Below are 20,688 nucleotides of genomic sequence, written 5' to 3'. Positions count from 1 at the left end.
GGATAGGATCCATGATCACTTAGATATTAATGGACACATTTGACATTATTTTTCATTGTTTTCACAGTCACGGTGGCCGAGAGGTTAAGGCGTTGGACTCGAAATCCAATGGGGTTTCCCCGCACAGGTTCGAATCCTGTTCGTGACGGTTGGTCACTCTATTGAAAACACAGAAGTACTTACAGGTTGCCACAGGTGAGAGGCAGCTGTCTTGTTGTTTGACTAGTTTCAGACCAGTCTTAGTGTTAAGGTACAACGCTTCAGCTGAAGCAACCCTTCGGATCCCAGTGAATCAGGCACCCCAGTGAGCGTTTCCAGTAACAGAGGAGACTCTCAGCAGGAGACAGGCTCATGAAGTAAAGTCACTGACATGAAGTCTGTTCGTTTATTGAAAGTTTCACACTGCCTTTTATACACCTACAAGAAATATTTCAAAGGAGGTTCGGGGCCGTCCCGAACCTGGATGATATTTTCTTGACGTGTCCCGGGGCAGTTCTGAGACACGGGAAGCAATAATTCATGAGGTATCTTTATAATTAGGGAAACAATATTTCATCCAGACATGGAAGCACTGGAAACAAGGACAAAGCACACACTATACTGATAAGAACGTGTTATATAGTTTTGGATCGTTAACTAAACAATGTCCACAGCAGTAGAAATTATCTCCATCTGCCACACAGATCAGTCTGAGCACAGAAATCCTAATAAGAACAAGGAAACCCTTATAAGAGCAAGTTTGAACTAGTAACTTACTGGAAAGTGTATGTACAATACATGGGGGGCAATTTTACCCCAACACTTAGCATTGCTCACGTTGTTTTAAGTTTGCCGTAATTGAAGTTAGCATTGTCTGTAGTTTGCCTCAGTTGAAGTCAGTTCAGTGGTGAAAGTAAGCAGGTTGTAGAGAGGAGATTTAGTCAAGGACTAGCAGGAATTCTGTTGCAGAAGACCTAGGAGTCTACGTGGACTCCTCACTTTCTCCAGCCAAACAGTGTGGGGAAGCAATAAAAAAGGCAAACACGATGCTAGGGTATATTGTCAAAAGTGTAGAATTGAGAACAAGGGCAGTGATGTTCAGACTGTACAATGCACTAGAGCTCATCTGGATACTGTGGACAGTTCTGGGCTCCACACTTCAAGAAAGATATCGCTGCTCTAGAGGCAGTTCAGAGGAGAGCAACCAGACTTATTCCAGGTCTGAAGGGAATGTCCTACTGAGAGACTGAGGACCTGAACCTTTTCACCCTGGAACAGAGGAGACTACGTGGGGACTTGATCCAAGCCTTCAAATCAGATGCTTGATCACTTAGTTATTAACAGATACATTCTACATTAATTTTCATTTAGTAGATGCTCTTATCCAGGGTGACTTACATGTATATGCATTTATACAGCTGTAACCTCAGTGAGATATCTTGCTCAAGAGTACAACAGCACTGCCCCAGCCAGGATTTGAACCCACACCCTGCCAGTGATGAGTGCAGAGCCCTAACCACTACTGCACAGTGCTCCTTAAAACCAAGCGAGCAGGATGGGTCGAATGACCTGCTCTCCATTGGACACTTTCTTAGTATATGACTCTGAAATGGACATTATTGTTCCGTTTTTGGGAACCTGAACTTGTTTTTAACCTCTGGCAGTTTAGCGCTTACCTTTGTAGCATTTCAGGTTATTCACTGGACTTGAACTGCTTACATTTCAATACAAACTGGAAAAATGGGCTGTTCTAAAACTTTTGACCAGTAGTGTATGTTTTACTGTGTATTAACATGGAGTTCCACGCCATTAAGGCACACATGCCACAGAGGGATAAAGCCGTACCTTATTCTTGACATCGATGCCAGCCCTGTGTCTCACAGCAGAGGAACAACATGCGGAGGAACACAGCTCAACATGTCAGGATGGAAAACAGTGTACTAATACACAACGAGTTTACATCACTGAATCTGAACCAGAACATCAAATAATATACACTGGATTAATAGTTAGGCTGTTCTGAACAAAACAAGACTATTTGCAAATAAATCCGGTTGAAACCGAGTGAGAATGAGACGCGCTGGTAGCCAAGAGAATGAGCTTTCAAACGATGTGCGCATTGTAGGAACACAGTGTCACTTCAATGCACAGGAGCTGCGTCACACTGACAAACAATGCTTAAGAGGGTGTAGGAACAGGAACAGTAACAGGAACAGTCACGGTGGCCGAGAGGTTAAGGCGTTGGACTCGAAATCCAATGGGGTTTCCCTGCACAGGTTCGAATCCTGTTCGTGACGCATGATCAATTTATTGAAAACACAGAAGTATTTACAAGTACAGTGTCAGTTCTATGCACAGAAGCTGTGTGTAACACTGCCAAATAATGCTTAAGAGGGTGTAGTAACACAGTGTGTAACTCTGAAATGGACATTAATGTTCCGTTTTTTGGGAACCTGAACTTGTTTTTAACCTCTGGCAGTTTAGCGCTTACCTTTGTACCATTTCAGGTTATTCACTGGACTTGAACTGCTTACATTTCAATACAAACTGGACAAATGGGCTGTTCTAAAACTTTTGACCAGTAGTGTATGTTTTACTGTGTATTAACATGGAGTTCCACGCCATTAAGGCACACATGCCACAGAGGGATAAAGCCGTACCTTATTCTTGGCATCGATGCCAGCCCTGTGTCTCACAGCGGAGGAACAATGTCTAACGGGTTTCTGTTCCAAATGAGCTCTCAATTACTAAATTGAACCCTTAATTGAAGAGATCTGATTACATTTGAATCTTTAAATTGTGTAACCATAAATATTTGGTTCCGTAATAAGATCAGTTCCTTCTACAATCTTATATTTAACTTTAAACTCCTACTGATAAAAATAATGAAATGGCTCTGATTTAGGACATGATTACTTCAATTAAGGGTTCAATTAAGTAATTGAGAGCTCGGCTGGATTGAGAACCACTGGTCTAGGACAACTGATCCTGGAAAATAAAGCCTCTCTACAACTGTGTCAGGTACTTGCAGTCAGTCCCCAGGTATGAAGAGCTCTATTGTGAGGAGCTTCTGGGCGCCCACCTCTCTGTCCGACTGCTCGCTCTTCCGCTCGGCGATCTCCCGCAGCTTTCTGTTCCTGGCCAGGAGGGCCCGGCTGCTGATGTCAGGATGTCTCTGAGGCGCTCCTGCTCCTCGGCCATGGCCTTCTCCTGGACCGGGCCCTCGTTCTGAGCTGCTTCCAGCTGCTGGCGCAGGAGCAGCTTCTCGCTCTGGGCTGGGCCAGTCGCTCCGGCAGGCTCTCCTCCAGAGCCGAGGGCTCGCTCTGCGGCTCGGCCTCCTGTCCCTCGCTGTGTGACGGACACTGCGGAGGTCTGCTCTCGGTCCCAATTCGATTTGAGCAGCTGGAAAGCAAAAGAAAAGGGGAAGGTCTTTCTTAAACAGACACGTTGTCTTCCTGTGAGAGGGACAGAGCAGCAGCACTGAAGAGGAGACCCCCGTCACTCATCCGACTCATTAGGACGATTTCTCACAAACGCTAATGAACGTTTCAAAAACTTGATGAGAGTTTATTTCCAGAACAGTCTCACCCATGCAGTCCATTGGCCAGAGCGTGGATCTCAGCGGCCCGTCCCCCGCTGTGCTTTATCGATACGTCTGCACGGTAATTTAAAAGAACGCAGATCATGGGCCGGAGTCCACTGCTGGCTGCGATCATCAGACGGGTCCTGAGAAAAACACAATCGTCTCATTACAGGAAAAGACTCAACTTCAATATGCATTATAGAAATACAGTTCATTCTGTACCACTGCGACACTGACAAGACATTGAACCGTCATGAGCTCCATATTCATACTTTGGTCCAGGCCGAGGTATTCAATTTATTAAGCAGCAGAGAAAAAACTCCCCCCATCCAGTCCTCTGATTCTAAAATGGGGGGGTGGGGGATACTTGGAATACAAAATCTCAGAAAATATTTACAATTATGACATATTCTGGAACAAGACAGTCTACTGATCAAAACAAGACCATCCACGTTTTGGTAGAAGCAACACACACCCGTAGAGAGCTCAACATGTCAGGATGGAAAACGAGTTTACATCACTGGATCTGAACCAGAACATCAAATAATATACACTGGATTAATCGTTAGGCTGTTCTGAACAAAACAAGACTATTTGCAAATAAATCCGGTTGAAACCGAGTGAGAATGAGACGCGCTGGTAGCCAAGAGAATGAGCTTTCAAACGATGTGCGCATTGTAGGAACACAGTGTCACTTCAATGCACAGGAGCTGCGTCACACTGACAAACAATGCTTAAGAGGGTGTAGGAACAGGAACAGGAACAGTCACGGTGGCCGAGAGGTTAAGGCGTTGGACTCGAAATCCAATGGGGTTTCCCTGCACAGGTTCGAATCCTGTTCGTGACGGATGATCACTCTACTGAGAAAACAGAAGTATTTATAGTTTGGTACAGGTGAGAGGCAGCTGACTAGTTTCAGACCAGTCTTAGCATTGCTCACGTTGTTTTAAGTTTGCCGTAATTGAAGTTAGCATTGTCTGTAGTTTGCCTCAGTTGAAGTCAGTTCAGTCCAGCTGCTGAGTTGGTGAAAGTAAGCAGGTTGTAGAGAGGAGATTTAGTCAAGGACTAGCAGGAATTCTGTTGCAGAAGACCTAGGAGTCTACGTGGACTCCTCACTTTCTCCAGCCAAACAGTGTGGGGAAGCAATAAAAAAGGCAAACACGATGCTAGGGTATATTGTCAAAAGTGTAGAATTGAGAACAAGGGCAGTGATGTTCAGACTGTACAATGCACTAGTTAGAGCTCATCTGGATACTGTGCACAGTTCTGGGCTCCACACTTCAAGAAAGATATCGCTGCTCTAGAGGCAGTTCAGAGGAGAGCAACCAGACTTATTCCAGGTCTGAAGGGAAAGTCCTACTGAGAGACTGAGGACCTGAACCTTTTCACCCTGGAACAGAGGAGACTACGTGGGGACTTGATCCAAGTCTTCAAAATCATGAAAGGCATCGACCACATCAAACCAGAGGAGCTTTTCCAGATCAGCAGGGACACTCGCACCCGGGGACACAAATGGAAATTGGGCTTCAAGGAATTCAAGACAGAAAACAGGAGACACTTCTTCACACAGAGAGGCGTCACAATCTGAACAAACTCCCCAGCGATGTGGCTGAAGAGGCAATTTGGGAACATTCAAAAACAGACGGGATAGGATCCATGATCACTTAGATATTAATGGACACATTTGACATTATTTTTCATTGTTTTCACAGTCACGGTGGCCGAGAGGTTAAGGCGTTGGACTCGAAATCCAATGGGGTTTCCCCGCACAGGTTCGAATCCTGTTCGTGACGGTTGGTCACTCTATTGAAAACACAGAAGTACTTACAGGTTGCCACAGGTGAGAGGCAGCTGTCTTGTTGTTTGACTAGTTTCAGACCAGTCTTAGTGTTAAGGTACAACGCTTCAGCTGAAGCAACCCTTCGGATCCCAGTGAATCAGGCACCCCAGTGAGCGTTTCCAGTAACAGAGGAGACTCTCAGCAGGAGACAGGCTCATGAAGTAAAGTCACTGACATGAAGTCTGTTCGTTTATTGAAAGTTTCACACTGCCTTTTATACACCTACAAGAAATATTTCAAAGGAGGTTCGGGGCCGTCCCGAACCTGGATGATATTTTCTTGACGTGTCCCGGGGCAGTTCTGAGACACGGGAAGCAATAATTCATGAGGTATCTTTATAATTAGGGAAACAATATTTCATCCAGACATGGAAGCACTGGAAACAAGGACAAAGCACACACTATACTGATAAGAACGTGTTATATAGTTTTGGATCGTTAACTAAACAATGTCCACAGCAGTAGAAATTATCTCCATCTGCCACACAGATCAGTCTGAGCACAGAAATCCTAATAAGAACAAGGAAACCCTTATAAGAGCAAGTTTGAACTAGTAACTTACTGGAAAGTGTATGTACAATACATGGGGGGCAATTTTACCCCAACACTTAGCATTGCTCACGTTGTTTTAAGTTTGCCGTAATTGAAGTTAGCATTGTCTGTAGTTTGCCTCAGTTGAAGTCAGTTCAGTGGTGAAAGTAAGCAGGTTGTAGAGAGGAGATTTAGTCAAGGACTAGCAGGAATTCTGTTGCAGAAGACCTAGGAGTCTACGTGGACTCCTCACTTTCTCCAGCCAAACAGTGTGGGGAAGCAATAAAAAAGGCAAACACGATGCTAGGGTATATTGTCAAAAGTGTAGAATTGAGAACAAGGGCAGTGATGTTCAGACTGTACAATGCACTAGAGCTCATCTGGATACTGTGGACAGTTCTGGGCTCCACACTTCAAGAAAGATATCGCTGCTCTAGAGGCAGTTCAGAGGAGAGCAACCAGACTTATTCCAGGTCTGAAGGGAATGTCCTACTGAGAGACTGAGGAACTGAACCTTTTCACCCTGGAACAGAGGAGACTACGTGGGGACTTGATCCAAGCCTTCAAATCAGATGCTTGATCACTTAGTTATTAACAGATACATTCTACATTAATTTTCATTTAGTAGATGCTCTTATCCAGGGTGACTTACATGTATATGCATTTATACAGCTGTAACCTCAGTGAGATATCTTGCTCAAGAGTACAACAGCACTGACCCAGCCAGGATTTGAACCCACACCCTGCCAGTGATGAGTGCAGAGCCCTAACCACTACTGCACAGTGCTCCTTAAAACCAAGCGAGCAGGATGGGTCGAATGACCTGCTCTCCATTGGACACTTTCTTAGTATATGACTCTGAAATGGACATTATTGTTCCGTTTTTGGGAACCTGAACTTGTTTTTAACCTCTGGCAGTTTAGCGCTTACCTTTGTAGCATTTCAGGTTATTCACTGGACTTGAACTGCTTACATTTCAATACAAACTGGAAAAATGGGCTGTTCTAAAACTTTTGACCAGTAGTGTATGTTTTACTGTGTATTAACATGGAGTTCCACGCCATTAAGGCACACATGCCACAGAGGGATAAAGCCGTACCTTATTCTTGGCATCGATGCCAGCCCTGTGTCTCACAGCGGAGGAACAACATGCGGAGGAACACAGCTCAACATGTCAGGATGGAAAACAGTGTACTAATACACAACGAGTTTACATCACTGAATCTGAACCAGAACATCAAATAATATACACTGGATTAATAGTTAGGCTGTTCTGAACAAAACAAGACTATTTGCAAATAAATCCGGTTGAAACCGAGTGAGAATGAGACGCGCTGGTAGCCAAGAGAATGAGCTTTCAAACGATGTGCGCATTGTAGGAACACAGTGTCACTTCAATGCACAGGAGCTGCGTCACACTGACAAACAATGCTTAAGAGGGTGTAGGAACAGGAACAGTAACAGGAACAGTCACGGTGGCCGAGAGGTTAAGGCGTTGGCCTCGAAATCCAATGGGGTTTCCCTGCACAGGTTCGAATCCTGTTCGTGACGCACGATCGATTTATTGAAAACACAGAAGTATTTACAAGTACAGTGTCAGTTCTATGCACAGAAGCTGTGTGTAACACTGCCAAATAATGCTTAACAGGGTGTAGTAACACAGTGTGTAACTCTGAAATGGACATTAATGTTCAGTTTTTGGGAACCTGAACTTGTTTTTAACCTCTGGCAGTTTAGCGCTTACCTTTGTACCATTTCAGGTTATTCACTGGACTTGAACTGCTTACATTTCAATACAAACTGGACAAATGGGCTGTTCTAAAACTTTTGACCAGTAGTGTATGTTTTACTGTGTATTAACATGGAGTTCCACGCCATTAAGGCACACATGCCACAGAGGGATAAAGCCGTACCTTATTCTTGGCATCGATTGCAGCCCCAGGTGGGCAGCCAGCGAAACAGAAGGTACGAGGGCAGCAAAATGGTGGAGCGAGTTCCCACTGACGTCCATCAGGTTGGGGTTGGCTTTGTGCTTCAGGAGTGACACCCTACAGCCCTGCTGCTCACACTGCAAAGCCTGCCAACACAAAGACCCGATAGACAGTGTTGTGTTATCCTTGATCCCTCTGACAAAGACTGGAAACTCTTTGTGGATTAGAATCAAGCTAGGGGTGTCATTAAGTGTTCCTGTGCTTTGCATTTGCTTGATTTTAGTCACAGTCTAATTGCTGTCAGTGAAAGTGTGTCGGAGTCGTGGAAAAGCATCAGTTATGCATCATCACAAATAGCATTCACTGTTCCCACTTGCATACATGGGTTTCCACAAAGAGAAAGGTCAAAGGGCACGTAGATGGTTTGATTAAATGGTTTGATTTTCCATTACCAAAAATATACAGGCTAATAAGAGGGTGACATCTGACATGAAACCCCGTAACGGTTTGACCTGACTAATCAGCATTTATATTATTATTATTTTTTTATTTTATTTTATTTCTTGGCAGACGCCCTTATCCAGGGTGACTTAGAACATAAGTGCAATACAAAGTGCAATAATACAGTTCAGTACAAGGCATCAAAAATTACAAATTCAAATGTACATTATACAAAGCAAAGTATAATACATTTCACAACTTCCAATTTAGATATAATAGTAATATTATTAATAATAATTTGCTGTAGTCGTGTTGCTATTGCAAAACCCATGCATATCCTCTGGCACCACATTAACAATAAATATAGCTGCAAGCAAGATCGGAAGTGGCCAAGCATCTGTGCAGGTATATAGCATATTGAATATACTTCAGGGGTTCAGCTATGGCATGACTTGAACCCAGGTCTTTCACACCACAGTGCAGAAACCTCACCACAACACTACATGGTCCTGATCTCTTACCAGCTCCTTCAGAATTTCTACAATATGGTAATATTAGTTTAAACAAAGATAAAAACCCTAAACGGGGCTGACATATTCAGGGCTCAATAAATGTCACTTTATCCAATATTGTCACCACACCATATGAGGTTTGACATCCATTTGTATAGGTATCTGCCACCATGACAATTTTGGTGAGTTTCAGTTCAGTGATTTTCATTTCATGATCATTTAAAATTCATGGTAAAAAGTAATAATTTGATTTGCTCACGGTGGCCATCTTATTGTATTAATCAACTGGCCTTGCTCAAACTTGATAGAGGAATTGGCCACGGTCATGTGTGCAACAGTTCACTTCACTCCAGAGAAGAAACCCGTGGTTGGACGATACAGGCCCCCCGAACCCCCCACCCTCACTACTACCCCTGTCATCATCATCATCTTCATCATCAATACCTAACCGCCACCACGCACATGCGCACACGCACGCACATACAAAATATAAATATCCGCACGTCATGGACAATAACAAACCAGGAAGTTATACGTCATACTCAGAACAAAGAGCAGTGCTGACACAAACAGGCAGTCTGGGTCCACCCTGTTTGAGCCCTGTGCACACATCGCGACAGACAGCGACGCCGCGCTGGGGCGCTCAGGCCCGGCGGCCTACACGACTTCAGCCCGCCAGACACGGCGCACACTGGAGCGAAATATGGACGTCAATCGACCAATCAGTGAATGAATCAATCAAATCAATAGACAGAAGACAGAGAAAATATGATTCTGTTGCTGCTGTTTTACGGCCGTTTTGTTTTCTGTCAAAAAGCAAGAAAGGACACGAATAAAAATCAGACAAACCCCGAGAGGGCGCATAGTTACTACGTCACACACTAACGTCACTCTCTATCACCCAGAGTCCCGGGTTTCTCACTTGTTGTAAATACGAGTCGACCGGCCGCTGGAGGGAATGTGTTCGTTTCCCATCCGACCATATAAATAAAATCACCCAACACCGCGAACAGCGCAGTTGAAAATGGTAAAACAGTTTACGGCGCCATCTCAACGATTGCGAGCCTTCCGTGTCATGCGTGTCCCGCCTCCTACATGCAAGTGACCAATCAGCCGCATCAGAGACGTTATGCCCCTCCCCCGCAGCGGCGCTGTCCTAACTTCGCGTCACTGATTGGTCATTTACTTCTGATTGAAGGCGGGAATAAGCAGAGTGACAGGCCAGGGAGCCTCTGACAGGTAAGGAAAATCCGGGAGGAAGTAATACTGGAGTTTGGACTCGTTGGCATACAATAAATACTGGATTATTGCATTTTCATTGTTCCAATACACAACATTAATTATGAACATAAACACATGTCTGACATATTAAAATATGTTCAGGTGTTGGTAGGACTACAGCAAAAAGCCTTTATGGTAAAAAGGCAGTCAGCTTAACAAACTATTCAAGTAGAGAGATGGAAATAAATAAATAATATGTTAAAAGTAATAATACAATCACAATAAAATAAAATACATAATAACTCAAATATAACGCATAATCCTGCCTGCCCTTTACAATACAATCAGTCTGGCCCTGCAGTGGCGATCTCTACCTGTCTACAGTCTTTCATGTGCGTGAAAAACACACACATTGTACAGCATTACAGGTGTTTTCTTACAGCTGTAGTCAGATTGAGTGGATACAGTGATTACCCACAAATAAACATGGATTCAAAATGGAGACTGAAGAGAGCTCATTTTGGACATGCGTGTGTATGAACATGAGTGATTCAGGGGATCAGTGACACTGGCAATGACAGATCACTCGTGGGTTTGTGTCAGTGCTGTGAAAACACTGCGAGTGAAACGCAGGTCCAAATGGCACCGAGTGCTTTTACTCCACTGATCAATACGCGATGCTACTGCAATAGAGTGCAATAGCGCAGCACATCCACCACAATCATGATTCACGGACATTATCAGCGGAGCAGCATTTATTGCGATGCTGTATATTCGTGCAGTAAAAGTGTCACCTGGAGAGGCTGTCACAATGCAGTGTGAGGGACGAGCTCATGCAGCGAAAGTGCAGAAACAAAGTTGACACGGTGTTGAAAATGTTTACTTTAGTGTACAATTATGTTTTGATAAATGCAATAATTATTTTTGAACTATAAAATATTGCTTTTGCGCATTATTCCAATATTTACGTTTACACTTGTTTCATTCTCTTATTGTATGCCGTTTTTGAGCGTTTTGCTTATTGTAGGATATATAGTTATTCATGTTTTGACTGCAGTGTGTGTGTTTAGAAAAAAGTGGTTTGTTCTTGCATTAGAATATAAGTGTCATCTGTATTAATTAAGGTTGTGGCCCGTGAATACATTTGTGAAAACCCGAATGGCCCTTGATAGGAAAAAGGTTCCCCACCCCTGGTCTAAGAGAAAAAGAGAAACACAGTGCATCTTGGTGGAGGAAACAAAAGGGTTGTTGTTACAGAGTAAACAGACATAGCTGTCCTTGGCCAGTTCTTTTAATTTGATGTTTATTTGAGAGCCCAGAGACTGGTTAGGTCTTTGTTTGTTTGTGTAAATAAATACATGCCCCGGTGTTTACAACTAAATCTGGTAGTGTGAGTTTTCAGATTTTTGACCATACAGGGAAGCTGATCCATCACAACATCTCATTGATTCACTCTGGTCCTGTGGATTCCTTACACGTCACATTTCTTACACAAGTGAGCCGGCACCAGAGGGCATCCCAGTCCCCACACGCTGCAAGGACAGTGTCCAGGAGAGACACATTTAACACATTTCCAGTCTCTGCTTTCTTCATGATACACCAGCACACAATTATGTGCTTCTGGCTCAGTGTCTGTGTGCAGCAGCAGGCTCTCTCTTCTCTTCTCCGTTTATCTGTGTCTCTCTTTTCTCCATTAGGGCGCATCTTCCCTCACTAAGAGACCCAAGCCCTGAGTGAAGGCCACAACACAATACTTAGCTTTGGTTCCACAACAGGTAGTCCTGTCCTCAACCACCAGGGCTCCAGGGGCATCGATCCAGCAGCCCCGTCAGAGAGAGCACCATTTGGGCTCAGTTGTCTAGCAACAGTCACACTGCAGGCATTCTCAAGGGAACAAGGTCTCAAAATAACAACGCAATAAAGCAATTAACTCTTAATATACACCAATCAGCCATAACATTATGACCACTGACAGGTGAAGTGAATAACACTGATTATTAACATATCAAGGATGATCAGTGGAAACAGGATGCACCTGAGCTCAATTTTCAGTGTCATGGCAAAGGCTGTGAATACTTATGTACATGTGCTTTTTTGCTTTTTATTTTTAATACATTTGCAAAGATTTCAAACAAACGTCTTTCTCGTTGTCATTATGGGGTATTGTTTGTAGATTTTTGAGGAAAATAATTAATTTAATCCATTTTGGAATAAAGCTGTAACATAACAAAATGTGGAAAAAGTGAAGCGCTGTGAATACTTTCCAGATGCACTGTAATCTCGTTATCATGGCACCTGTCAGTGGGTGGGATATATTAGGCAGCAAGTGAACATTTTGTCCTCAAAGTTGATGTGTTAGAAGCAGGAAAAATGGGCAGCGTAAGGATCTGAGCGACTTTGACACGGGCCAAATTGTGATGGCTAGACGACTGGGTCACAGCATTTCCAAAACTGCAGCTCTTGTGGGGTGTTCCCGGTCTGCAGTGGTCAGTACCGATCAAAAGTGGTCCAAGGAAGGAAAAGCGGTGAACCGGGTCATGGGCGGCCAAGGCTCACTGATGCACGTGGGGAGCGAAGGCTGGCCCGTGTGGTCCGATCCAACAGACCAGCTACTGTAGCTCAAACTGCTGAAAAAGTGAATGCTGGCTGCGTAGCCGCAGACCAGTCAGGGTGCCCATGCTGACCCCTGTCCACTGCCGAAAGCGCCTACAATGGGCACGTGAGCATCAGAACTGGACCACGGAGCAATGGAAGAAGGTGGCCTGGTCTGATGAGTCACGAGTTCAAGGTGTTGACTTGGCCTCCAAATTCCCCAGATCTCAATCCGATCGAGCATCTGTGGGATGTGCTGGACAAACAAGTCCGATCCATGGAGGCCCCACCTCGCAACTTACAGGACTTAAAGGATCTGCTGCTAATGTCTTGGTGCCAGATACCACAGCACACCTTCAGAGCTCTAGTGGAGTCCATGCCTCGACGGGTCAGGGCTGTTTTGGCGGCAAAAAGGGGACCTACACAATATTAGGCAGGTGGTCATAATGTTAAGGCTGATCGGTGTATATACATGTTAATACAGTGTGTAGCGCCTCATATACATGCACTACAAATAAAACAAAGTGCCAAGGGGTTTCCGCATTGATGAAGATCAATAGTAACCGGTGGTGTGGTTGTCATGTGAGCATAGAGGCGAGTTTACTAATGAAGAGAAGAGGAGGCTGGTAAATTATGACAGACAAGTGAGGTGTAAGCACTGAGAAATAATATTAATACACACACTCAAATGTCTCAAACTGATGAATTTCACATCTCACATCTTCATATGATAAGTAGTATAGTTCAATAATGAGTTATAATGAAAACAGTTCACACTTCTTTATAGTCAATTAAAATAAAGTGTAGCTGCTTTTAATCTTTCTGTTATTTTTTTTCTTCTACTAAGTATGACAACAATCTGTGATTGAAGTGTGGGCTTCACTGTGCTGCACGGCACTGTGCTACGATCAGGTGTGAAATGCATTGTGACATTGTGAACGGGACCACACAACTCTATGCACTAATTGGAATAATTTATTATAATGATATGCATTTAACTGAAGCTTGTTTCAATTAAAATGAGACCAGTTGCTGTGCAATGATCCAATATGCATGCATAAGGAGTCAACTGTATCCTTCCCTGAGTGTAATTACACCCAGAAGTTACACACAAAATTGTATTGGAGCAACAATGCACTGTTAGAATTCATCCCAGGTATCTGTGCATGAATGTCTTTCCTTATGAAGCCACCAGAACCTTCATATATTTGAATACTTGCACACACCTGATAGCTCCACAAAGAGAGTCTACAAACATTCATTGTAATGCAACGTTCAAGTTCAAGTTGACCTGAAGCACAATGGACCTTTTACTTGTCTATCTACATTATAAGAAACATTTTTATTTTTTCTTTCTCTGCAGAACTTTTAGGGACTGGGTAAAATCCGATTTGCCAGAACCGGGGAAACATTTACAAGGACAAAACAGAAAAATACTTAATTTTCGGCTTTCATCAACTTGTGTTATATCTGAAAATATTGTAATACACAATGTAAATGTAATGTAAATAATATCAATCATTATAATAATTGATCAATAGTTTCACGAAATGTGAAATACAGTTATTATTATTATTATTATTATTATTATTATTATTATTATTATTATTATTATTATTATTATTATTATTATTATTCTCGGCAGATGCCCTTATCCAGTTAGGGCATTCATGATAATTATTAAAGATGTTGGAAAGTTAACAAAAAATAAAACGAATAAGTTACACTTTCTGTGCCTCAATCCTCATTTCCATTTTCACTTGCAACCCAATTCAAGACACAAAATGGTGGCATAGGAGACAGTAGTTTGGGTGTCAATTCCCAGTTCCAGACCTATCTCAACAGAATGAAAAGGATTAACATTTTAAAATTGATTCAAATACATAAAATCACAATAAATAAACATCCAGTGAGCAGTGCAGGTGAGAGGAGGCAGTGAGGATTTTAAACAAACATTTCTTCCATTCTTCCATTCTTGAGTGACCACCTCATAACTGGCAACACAAGGGCTTTAAATACTCACTTCAATTATTCAATTCAATTCAACTGCTTTGCACTGCACTGGACTGGAGAGGGAGAACTCAAATGAAGTGCAAATGTAAAATGTGCATATAATCACCATGCAATGGGTGGGCTGCATTTATCAAGCATGTAACGTTTACAAAGACAAAACTAAAAAATATTTCATCTTGGGCTGTCAGCAACTTGTGGTATTGTGACCCAGGGGATGCCGTCACCAGCTTTTTATTAGTGGCTCCTACCCCACCTACCAACCTAAACCACCCCACTCACCAAGTCCCAGATTCCCAGTAAGGCAAGTCATTTTCCTCACTTACTCACCCCCCTCTTACAGGTTCCTCATTTCAGCTCCACACTTAACAGGACAGACCACAACAACCCCAGGCAGGCACAAAATATTGTATTAGCTAAAATGTAGTTAATATAAATTACTATCCATAGAAAAAAGTATGTACAAAGTAGAAAAAACCTCTAAGGCAGAGGTTCCCAAACTATGAGGCACAGGGTAAGAGTCGAACAGGTAAAAAGTCAAGCCCCCCAATCAAACAATTCATTCAGGGCACCCAAAAGGCTGGATCAGAGTAAACACAAAGCCCGGGCAGTTGTATACACAGTTTGATCCTGAGTTGGTACAGCCATTGCAAATTTGGAAAATACATTTGTCATTTCCAATATATATTGATGAGTATCTGAAGGCCAAATGGCAAATAATCAATGGCCATGACGTCCACTGGTGCTGAACAAGCAATGGGGCCTAGGGGAACTCTCACGTCCACACCAGATTTGCCCAGTATACAGCGGGGGCACTCACTGACCCAAACCTGGGCTCCTTCCCTCATCCTCTGCCAAAACAAGCTCTGCTACAGTCTTCTCCCATCCCAGACGTCCAGCTCACAATTGAGTCCTTAGCTTCATCCTGTTGCTCTTCCAGCTGGGCTGCCACAGGAGCACTCTGGACCATTTCCCACTCCTCTGGGATCCTGGAAAGCACATCTTCATTTCTGTTAGATTGCCCAGGCCGATACTTAATGGTGTACTGATAATTTGCCAATTGTCCCACCCACCTCTGTTCAGCAACCCCCAATTTAGCAGTGGCTAAGTGGACTAGGGGGGTGTAATCATGAATAACTCAGCCCCCCACAGATAATCAGTGATTGCCCATTTCAGCGCAAACAATTCTTATTTAAGGGAACTATAGTTTTGATCATTTCTCTCGGTGGGGTGTAAGCTGCGACCCGCTCCTTACCTTCTTGTACTTGAGCCAGCAAAACTCCCAACCCGCTCAAGCTGGCATCAGTATCAGGCGGAAGGCCCGGGTGTAATCTGCATAGGCCAACAGCAGAGGCGGTCTTCAACACCTCCAACACCTGCTTGACACTCTAGCGTCCAGTTAACTGGGGCAGTCTTTCATATCACATATTCATATTCATATTTCATATATTTTCATATTTGCACTGGGGGACTGGGCCTTACATATTGCAGACGAGTCTGACTACAAAGCTCCATTTATGATTAATCTGACCATAAAACACACGTCAAACTTATTTCAAACTCAAAAGTAGGCACGTCTCGCTCTAGAGCCGCTGAGCCTCCGATGGATTTGTTATCGATTTTCGTATTAAGTTGTAGTTTTTAGTTCCACCGGAGTTCTGAGTCCCTTCACTGAACGATCTTCATCTCATATTTGGCTAAGTACACTTGAAGTCAATTCCAATTATAGCTGCATAATCTGATATTGATTACCATCAACTATAATCATTGTAACTGCATTTGATCTGACCACACCTGTGTAATTGTAATTTTAAAATGTCATTCAAAATGACCAGTTCAGTTAAACCTTGACTTTCGCTGACCACCATTCAGATTTTCATCATTTGGAAACATGTCAGTGTATTTATAATTTAAACTGAACCCTGGAATTGTAAGTGTAAATGACAGCAGCGGAGAAGTAGAAGAGGTGAGTGTAGCAGCGCTTGAAGGCAGAATTAAAATGACAATATTTGGAGAAACATACCAAACGGAAATTAACAATCCAATTTATTATCATCCTCCCATCAGAATTAGAAAAAGGAAATTATTTTTTTATTGATTTACTTGCCCAATTCACATTAATTAAAAAATGTGTTGAATCAAAGATGCTAAACAATGATTATTGCTAGATTTGTGCTCAAGCTAAATAATTAATAATTGCAGAATAAATGTCGGGAGTTTCACACTTGTGATCTTCAGCTTCACTGGAGTATATTGTCAGTGGGGAGACTGACGCAGTGAAGGCTAGTGAAGCAGAGAGAGAGACGGACATTTCTGAGGTGAAAGTGAAGCTTAGCAGCTGTTTGTAACTGAGACGTCATTATTTCATGAAAGCTATTCTCTGCTCAGTCAGTGGAGACGTGTCCTTCTCTGTACGGTTTAGGGGGTGAGCTCCAGTTAGCGCTGTGGAGAAGTCTCTCTCTCTCTCTCTCTCTCTCTCTCTCTCTCTCTCAGGGTCTTTTCTCGGGCTGGGGGCTCCTCTCTCCTCTCTGTCTCAGTAAATGAAGCAAACAAGCACAATGTCAACTCCTTCAACAATAAAAACTGGATGAAGCATTCGCTGCCTGTTGCGTTTGTTGTAGTCGAGATGTGAGGGAGAGGGACGCACTTTCGACACTATACCAGTCTGAGCATCACACTGTGTAGAGGAGGGGTGTATCGCTGGCAGGGGGGCAGAACCGGTCCTGGAGCCGCCTGAGGTTTTACAGACTCTGATTAAAGCAGCATCTTCAGGACGACTGTGGTGCTGGTTCCCTCTCTCTCCTCCTCTTCCTCCTCCACTCTGCCTTTGTGACCTTTGAGTCTCACTAACATTCAAACACGTCAATGGCACGGCTGTGTCCAGTTAAGGAACATATCCCCCATGTCCAGCTAAGGAGCATGTCCCCCGTGTCTCCTGCAACCTTCAGGGTAACTCATTCGAGTTCATTTCCAGTTCTGTTCATAGGGGTGCATAACTATATTAGTTACCCTTCCCCTCCTCCTATAATTATTGAATGTAATGCCTTATGTTTAGGACAGGGGTGGCGGTGCAGTGGTGACCTAACTAAGGGACAGATGCATTAACACACTGGCTCCCATGTTGCTCAGGCTGTGACTGTGAGCTCAGAGGTCCTGCTCCAGCTGATCTCCATGTTGAAAGCAGTTGTATTTTTTCCATTGTGTCTGTTTAAAATCGTACATTGTTACACTTGTGCACCCGAGCGCAAAACACAGCGACAACACATCCCTCTCGTATTTGTTACTAAACTCTAATAAGTGACAATATTCGAGTCCCTTTCCTCATATTGCAGCTCAGACTTTGCGGGGTATTGTATGCTGTCCGTGGTGCGCATTGCCAACCTGGATACGAAAAACTAATAATAGATAATAATGTTCTAATAAATAACATTGTCTTACTCTTAATGATTTTTATTTTATGTATGTATTTTTGCCTTAAAAAAAAAAACAGCAACCCCTACTTCCCGCGACACCGTCCCCCCCTCCACCACCCGTCCCTGTGTCACTCACTCACTGTTTAGGTCCAAAATGCAAGTCACCTGCTTTTTCTTGCAGCAAAGTCTTTGATAACGTCCTTGAAGCCCACTCTTTGGACCAGTTAGGATTTTATCAATACTATTACTCTTATCGATACTCCTTATCGGTTCGTTGTTTTATCAATTACTAAATAATTGCTTTTTTGATGTGTTTTTTTTTAAATGTTGTTTCTAGAGCAGCAACAGTAATGTCTACAACAGCAAAGTCACTATATAAACTCAATAATACCTCACTGGCAACAAATCTAAAATTATAGATAAAATAATTGTATCCAATGGATGTGAAGACAGAGGGAAGGCTGTCATCAGGGGCTGTGCTTGATGTCAATGCAGGTGCACCTGTCACCGTCTTTGTTAACGTGTCCCACACAAACATACTCAATACTACAGTCTTTAATAATTTAGCAGCGGGGCCCGTTTAATCCCGGGTTTTGGTGCCCATCCCTACTGATAAGGGCAGTGGAGCAGTGTTTTTTTTTCTTATCTAGTGAAGTGGACGTGCTAACGTTACTTAAAGGTTACGCCAGCGAGCTGAAGGTTTATTTGCTGGTCCACCAGCTCCTCACTTTCGCCACGTTCAGCTTCCCTGTCATACCTGGCGCTTCATGGCAAGAAATGTGTCCATTGCCTCTCTGCTTCTTTCGTGCACTTTTCCTCTGTGTCCCCTGATTTTTCTTTTTGAGCCCCTGATTTACATGATAAATAAGTGTATTGTTATCATCAAAACATATTTAACACCCCCCCCGTGAATGAGTGGGCCCAATTTGGAAAATGTTGTCCCCCTGTCCATAAATCCTGATGACAAAACATGTATTTATCATGTAATTACATATACATTCTATTTTCATTGATAAAAGTCGGTAAGTAAATTGTTGTACTTGATCCCATTTAAGGGTCAACCATAGACCTTTGCATGGGCGCCCCCGTGCCTTGGGCCTGGAGTGTATCAGGAGGACAAGTACACTCGTGTACATACCTCCCCTTGCCCCGGTGCTGCGCAGAGTAAGAGCGATGCCCACAGAGAAGCTCTTGTTCAAACTGCCTGTCTCACCGTTTTGAATCCGCTATACAGTTAAGAAACTATCTAGAGTATGGAAGTGCAAAGATTATCTATGTAATGCGGTTTCGGTAATACGGAATAGAAGTTGTATAAATGATAAAACAGTGAAATTAATATTAGCTTGTCGTCACATGTCGTCACAGTCCGTCCTGGAGCGCAGATTAAATTAGCAGCAGCCAATGAGGTGGCGACTTTCCCGGCTGCGGTCTCCCTGTAGGCGCCGCTGTTCTGGATCCCCTCCTGCGTCTAGCGAAGGAAGACATGGATCCGGACAGAGACGTGCTTTGGCTTGGATTGGACTTTTTGATTTTTACTTCGTATCGTTTCCTTTTACAACATCACACAGCGGGTGAATTTGATTTGACAACGCATGGCAAAACGTACAGCTGTGAAACACGTTTCTCCCCAAACACACCATATTGATTACAACAAGAAAAGAAATACGAAACAATTAAAACAAAACCCATACCCGTCACCTGCAGTCTACAGCCAATTACAGTTTCCACCCCCATCTAGTGCTTTTTTAAAATCATTACAGGAGGACCCGTGTCCCTGCAGGGTCTCGATGCGGATCGTTCGTCTGTTCAGGGAAACCTGTAGTCACTTTAACCCAGAGCTTTTTAAGCTATTGATATCAGTGATATTCAATAACAGCAAGACGGGCTTTGCCAGTGTTGTGGTACCCAGAGTTGCCCCTCTCTTCCCAAAGCCCTCTGCCAAAGGACATCCAAACTGTCTTAATCATGATGGCTAATACGATCAAAGAGGCCGATGCATTTCTGATGGCCACTGCCCACTGGATCAAAATGGGTGAAGGACTGGTAGTACACCATCTACCACTAAACCCCCTATAGAGCAAGTACGTCATAGACAGATCCCAAACCCACACAAAGAAAAACCCGTCTTCCCTAAACCAGGACTTTCATCCGTGTGAAGAGACCAGGCACTTACTGCCGCCAAGACAACAACAGGACACGTCCATTTCAGTTAAGAGATCCAAATAAAATTAAAAAATACTTAACAGCTACCTGGGACGTCATAGGTAAAGAAATACATCAAACAAGATCTTACGATAAAATATAACATATTATCATCATTTGTGAAGGGCCCGCCACTGGACACAGTACAAAATAATAAAAACACAAGGACATCCAGTGCATCAACAGTACAGGAATTAGGGTGACTGCATGGGTCTGTGTATACCTAATTAACACAGCCAGCACTGCAGCTAAGAATAGTGAATGGATCTGTTTCTCTGTCGGGCAGAATACGTGTCTGACACACACGCACGAAGTGGAAACTGCGGCCCTGTGTGGTGCACACGTCCATGCATGTCCCCCTCCGGGACCTCCTCGCAAAAGCCAGGGCGAAACTCCACTCGAGTCCCTGTCCATGGAAAAGTCCCGAGTTGTGT

General features: G+C 43.3%; 5 non-coding genes across 5 annotated transcripts; all 5 read left to right on the top strand.

Annotated features, from left to right (window-relative positions):
• Positions 1-66: 66 nt before the first annotated feature.
• On the top strand, positions 67-148 carry trnas-cga (transfer RNA serine (anticodon CGA)). Its single transcript has one exon. It is a non-coding gene; the product is annotated as a tRNA-Ser (tRNA).
• Positions 149-2,194: 2,046 nt separating this feature from the next.
• trnas-cga (transfer RNA serine (anticodon CGA)) lies at positions 2,195-2,276 on the top strand. The gene has a single exon. It is a non-coding gene; the product is annotated as a tRNA-Ser (tRNA).
• Positions 2,277-4,327: 2,051 nt separating this feature from the next.
• On the top strand, positions 4,328-4,409 carry trnas-cga (transfer RNA serine (anticodon CGA)). The gene has a single exon. It is a non-coding gene; the product is annotated as a tRNA-Ser (tRNA).
• An 864-nt stretch (positions 4,410-5,273) lies between these two features.
• Positions 5,274-5,355, top strand: trnas-cga (transfer RNA serine (anticodon CGA)). The gene has a single exon. It is a non-coding gene; the product is annotated as a tRNA-Ser (tRNA).
• A 2,046-nt stretch (positions 5,356-7,401) lies between these two features.
• Positions 7,402-7,483, top strand: trnas-cga (transfer RNA serine (anticodon CGA)). The gene has a single exon. It is a non-coding gene; the product is annotated as a tRNA-Ser (tRNA).
• The last annotated feature ends 13,205 nt before the right edge of the window (positions 7,484-20,688 follow it).

Source organism: Amia ocellicauda, chromosome 16 (assembly GCF_036373705.1).
Source record: "Amia ocellicauda isolate fAmiCal2 chromosome 16, fAmiCal2.hap1, whole genome shotgun sequence".
Lineage (NCBI taxonomy): Eukaryota > Metazoa > Chordata > Actinopteri > Amiiformes > Amiidae > Amia > Amia ocellicauda.
Note: the sequence above shows the minus strand (reverse complement) of the source record. Positions and strands in the feature narration are given on the sequence as shown.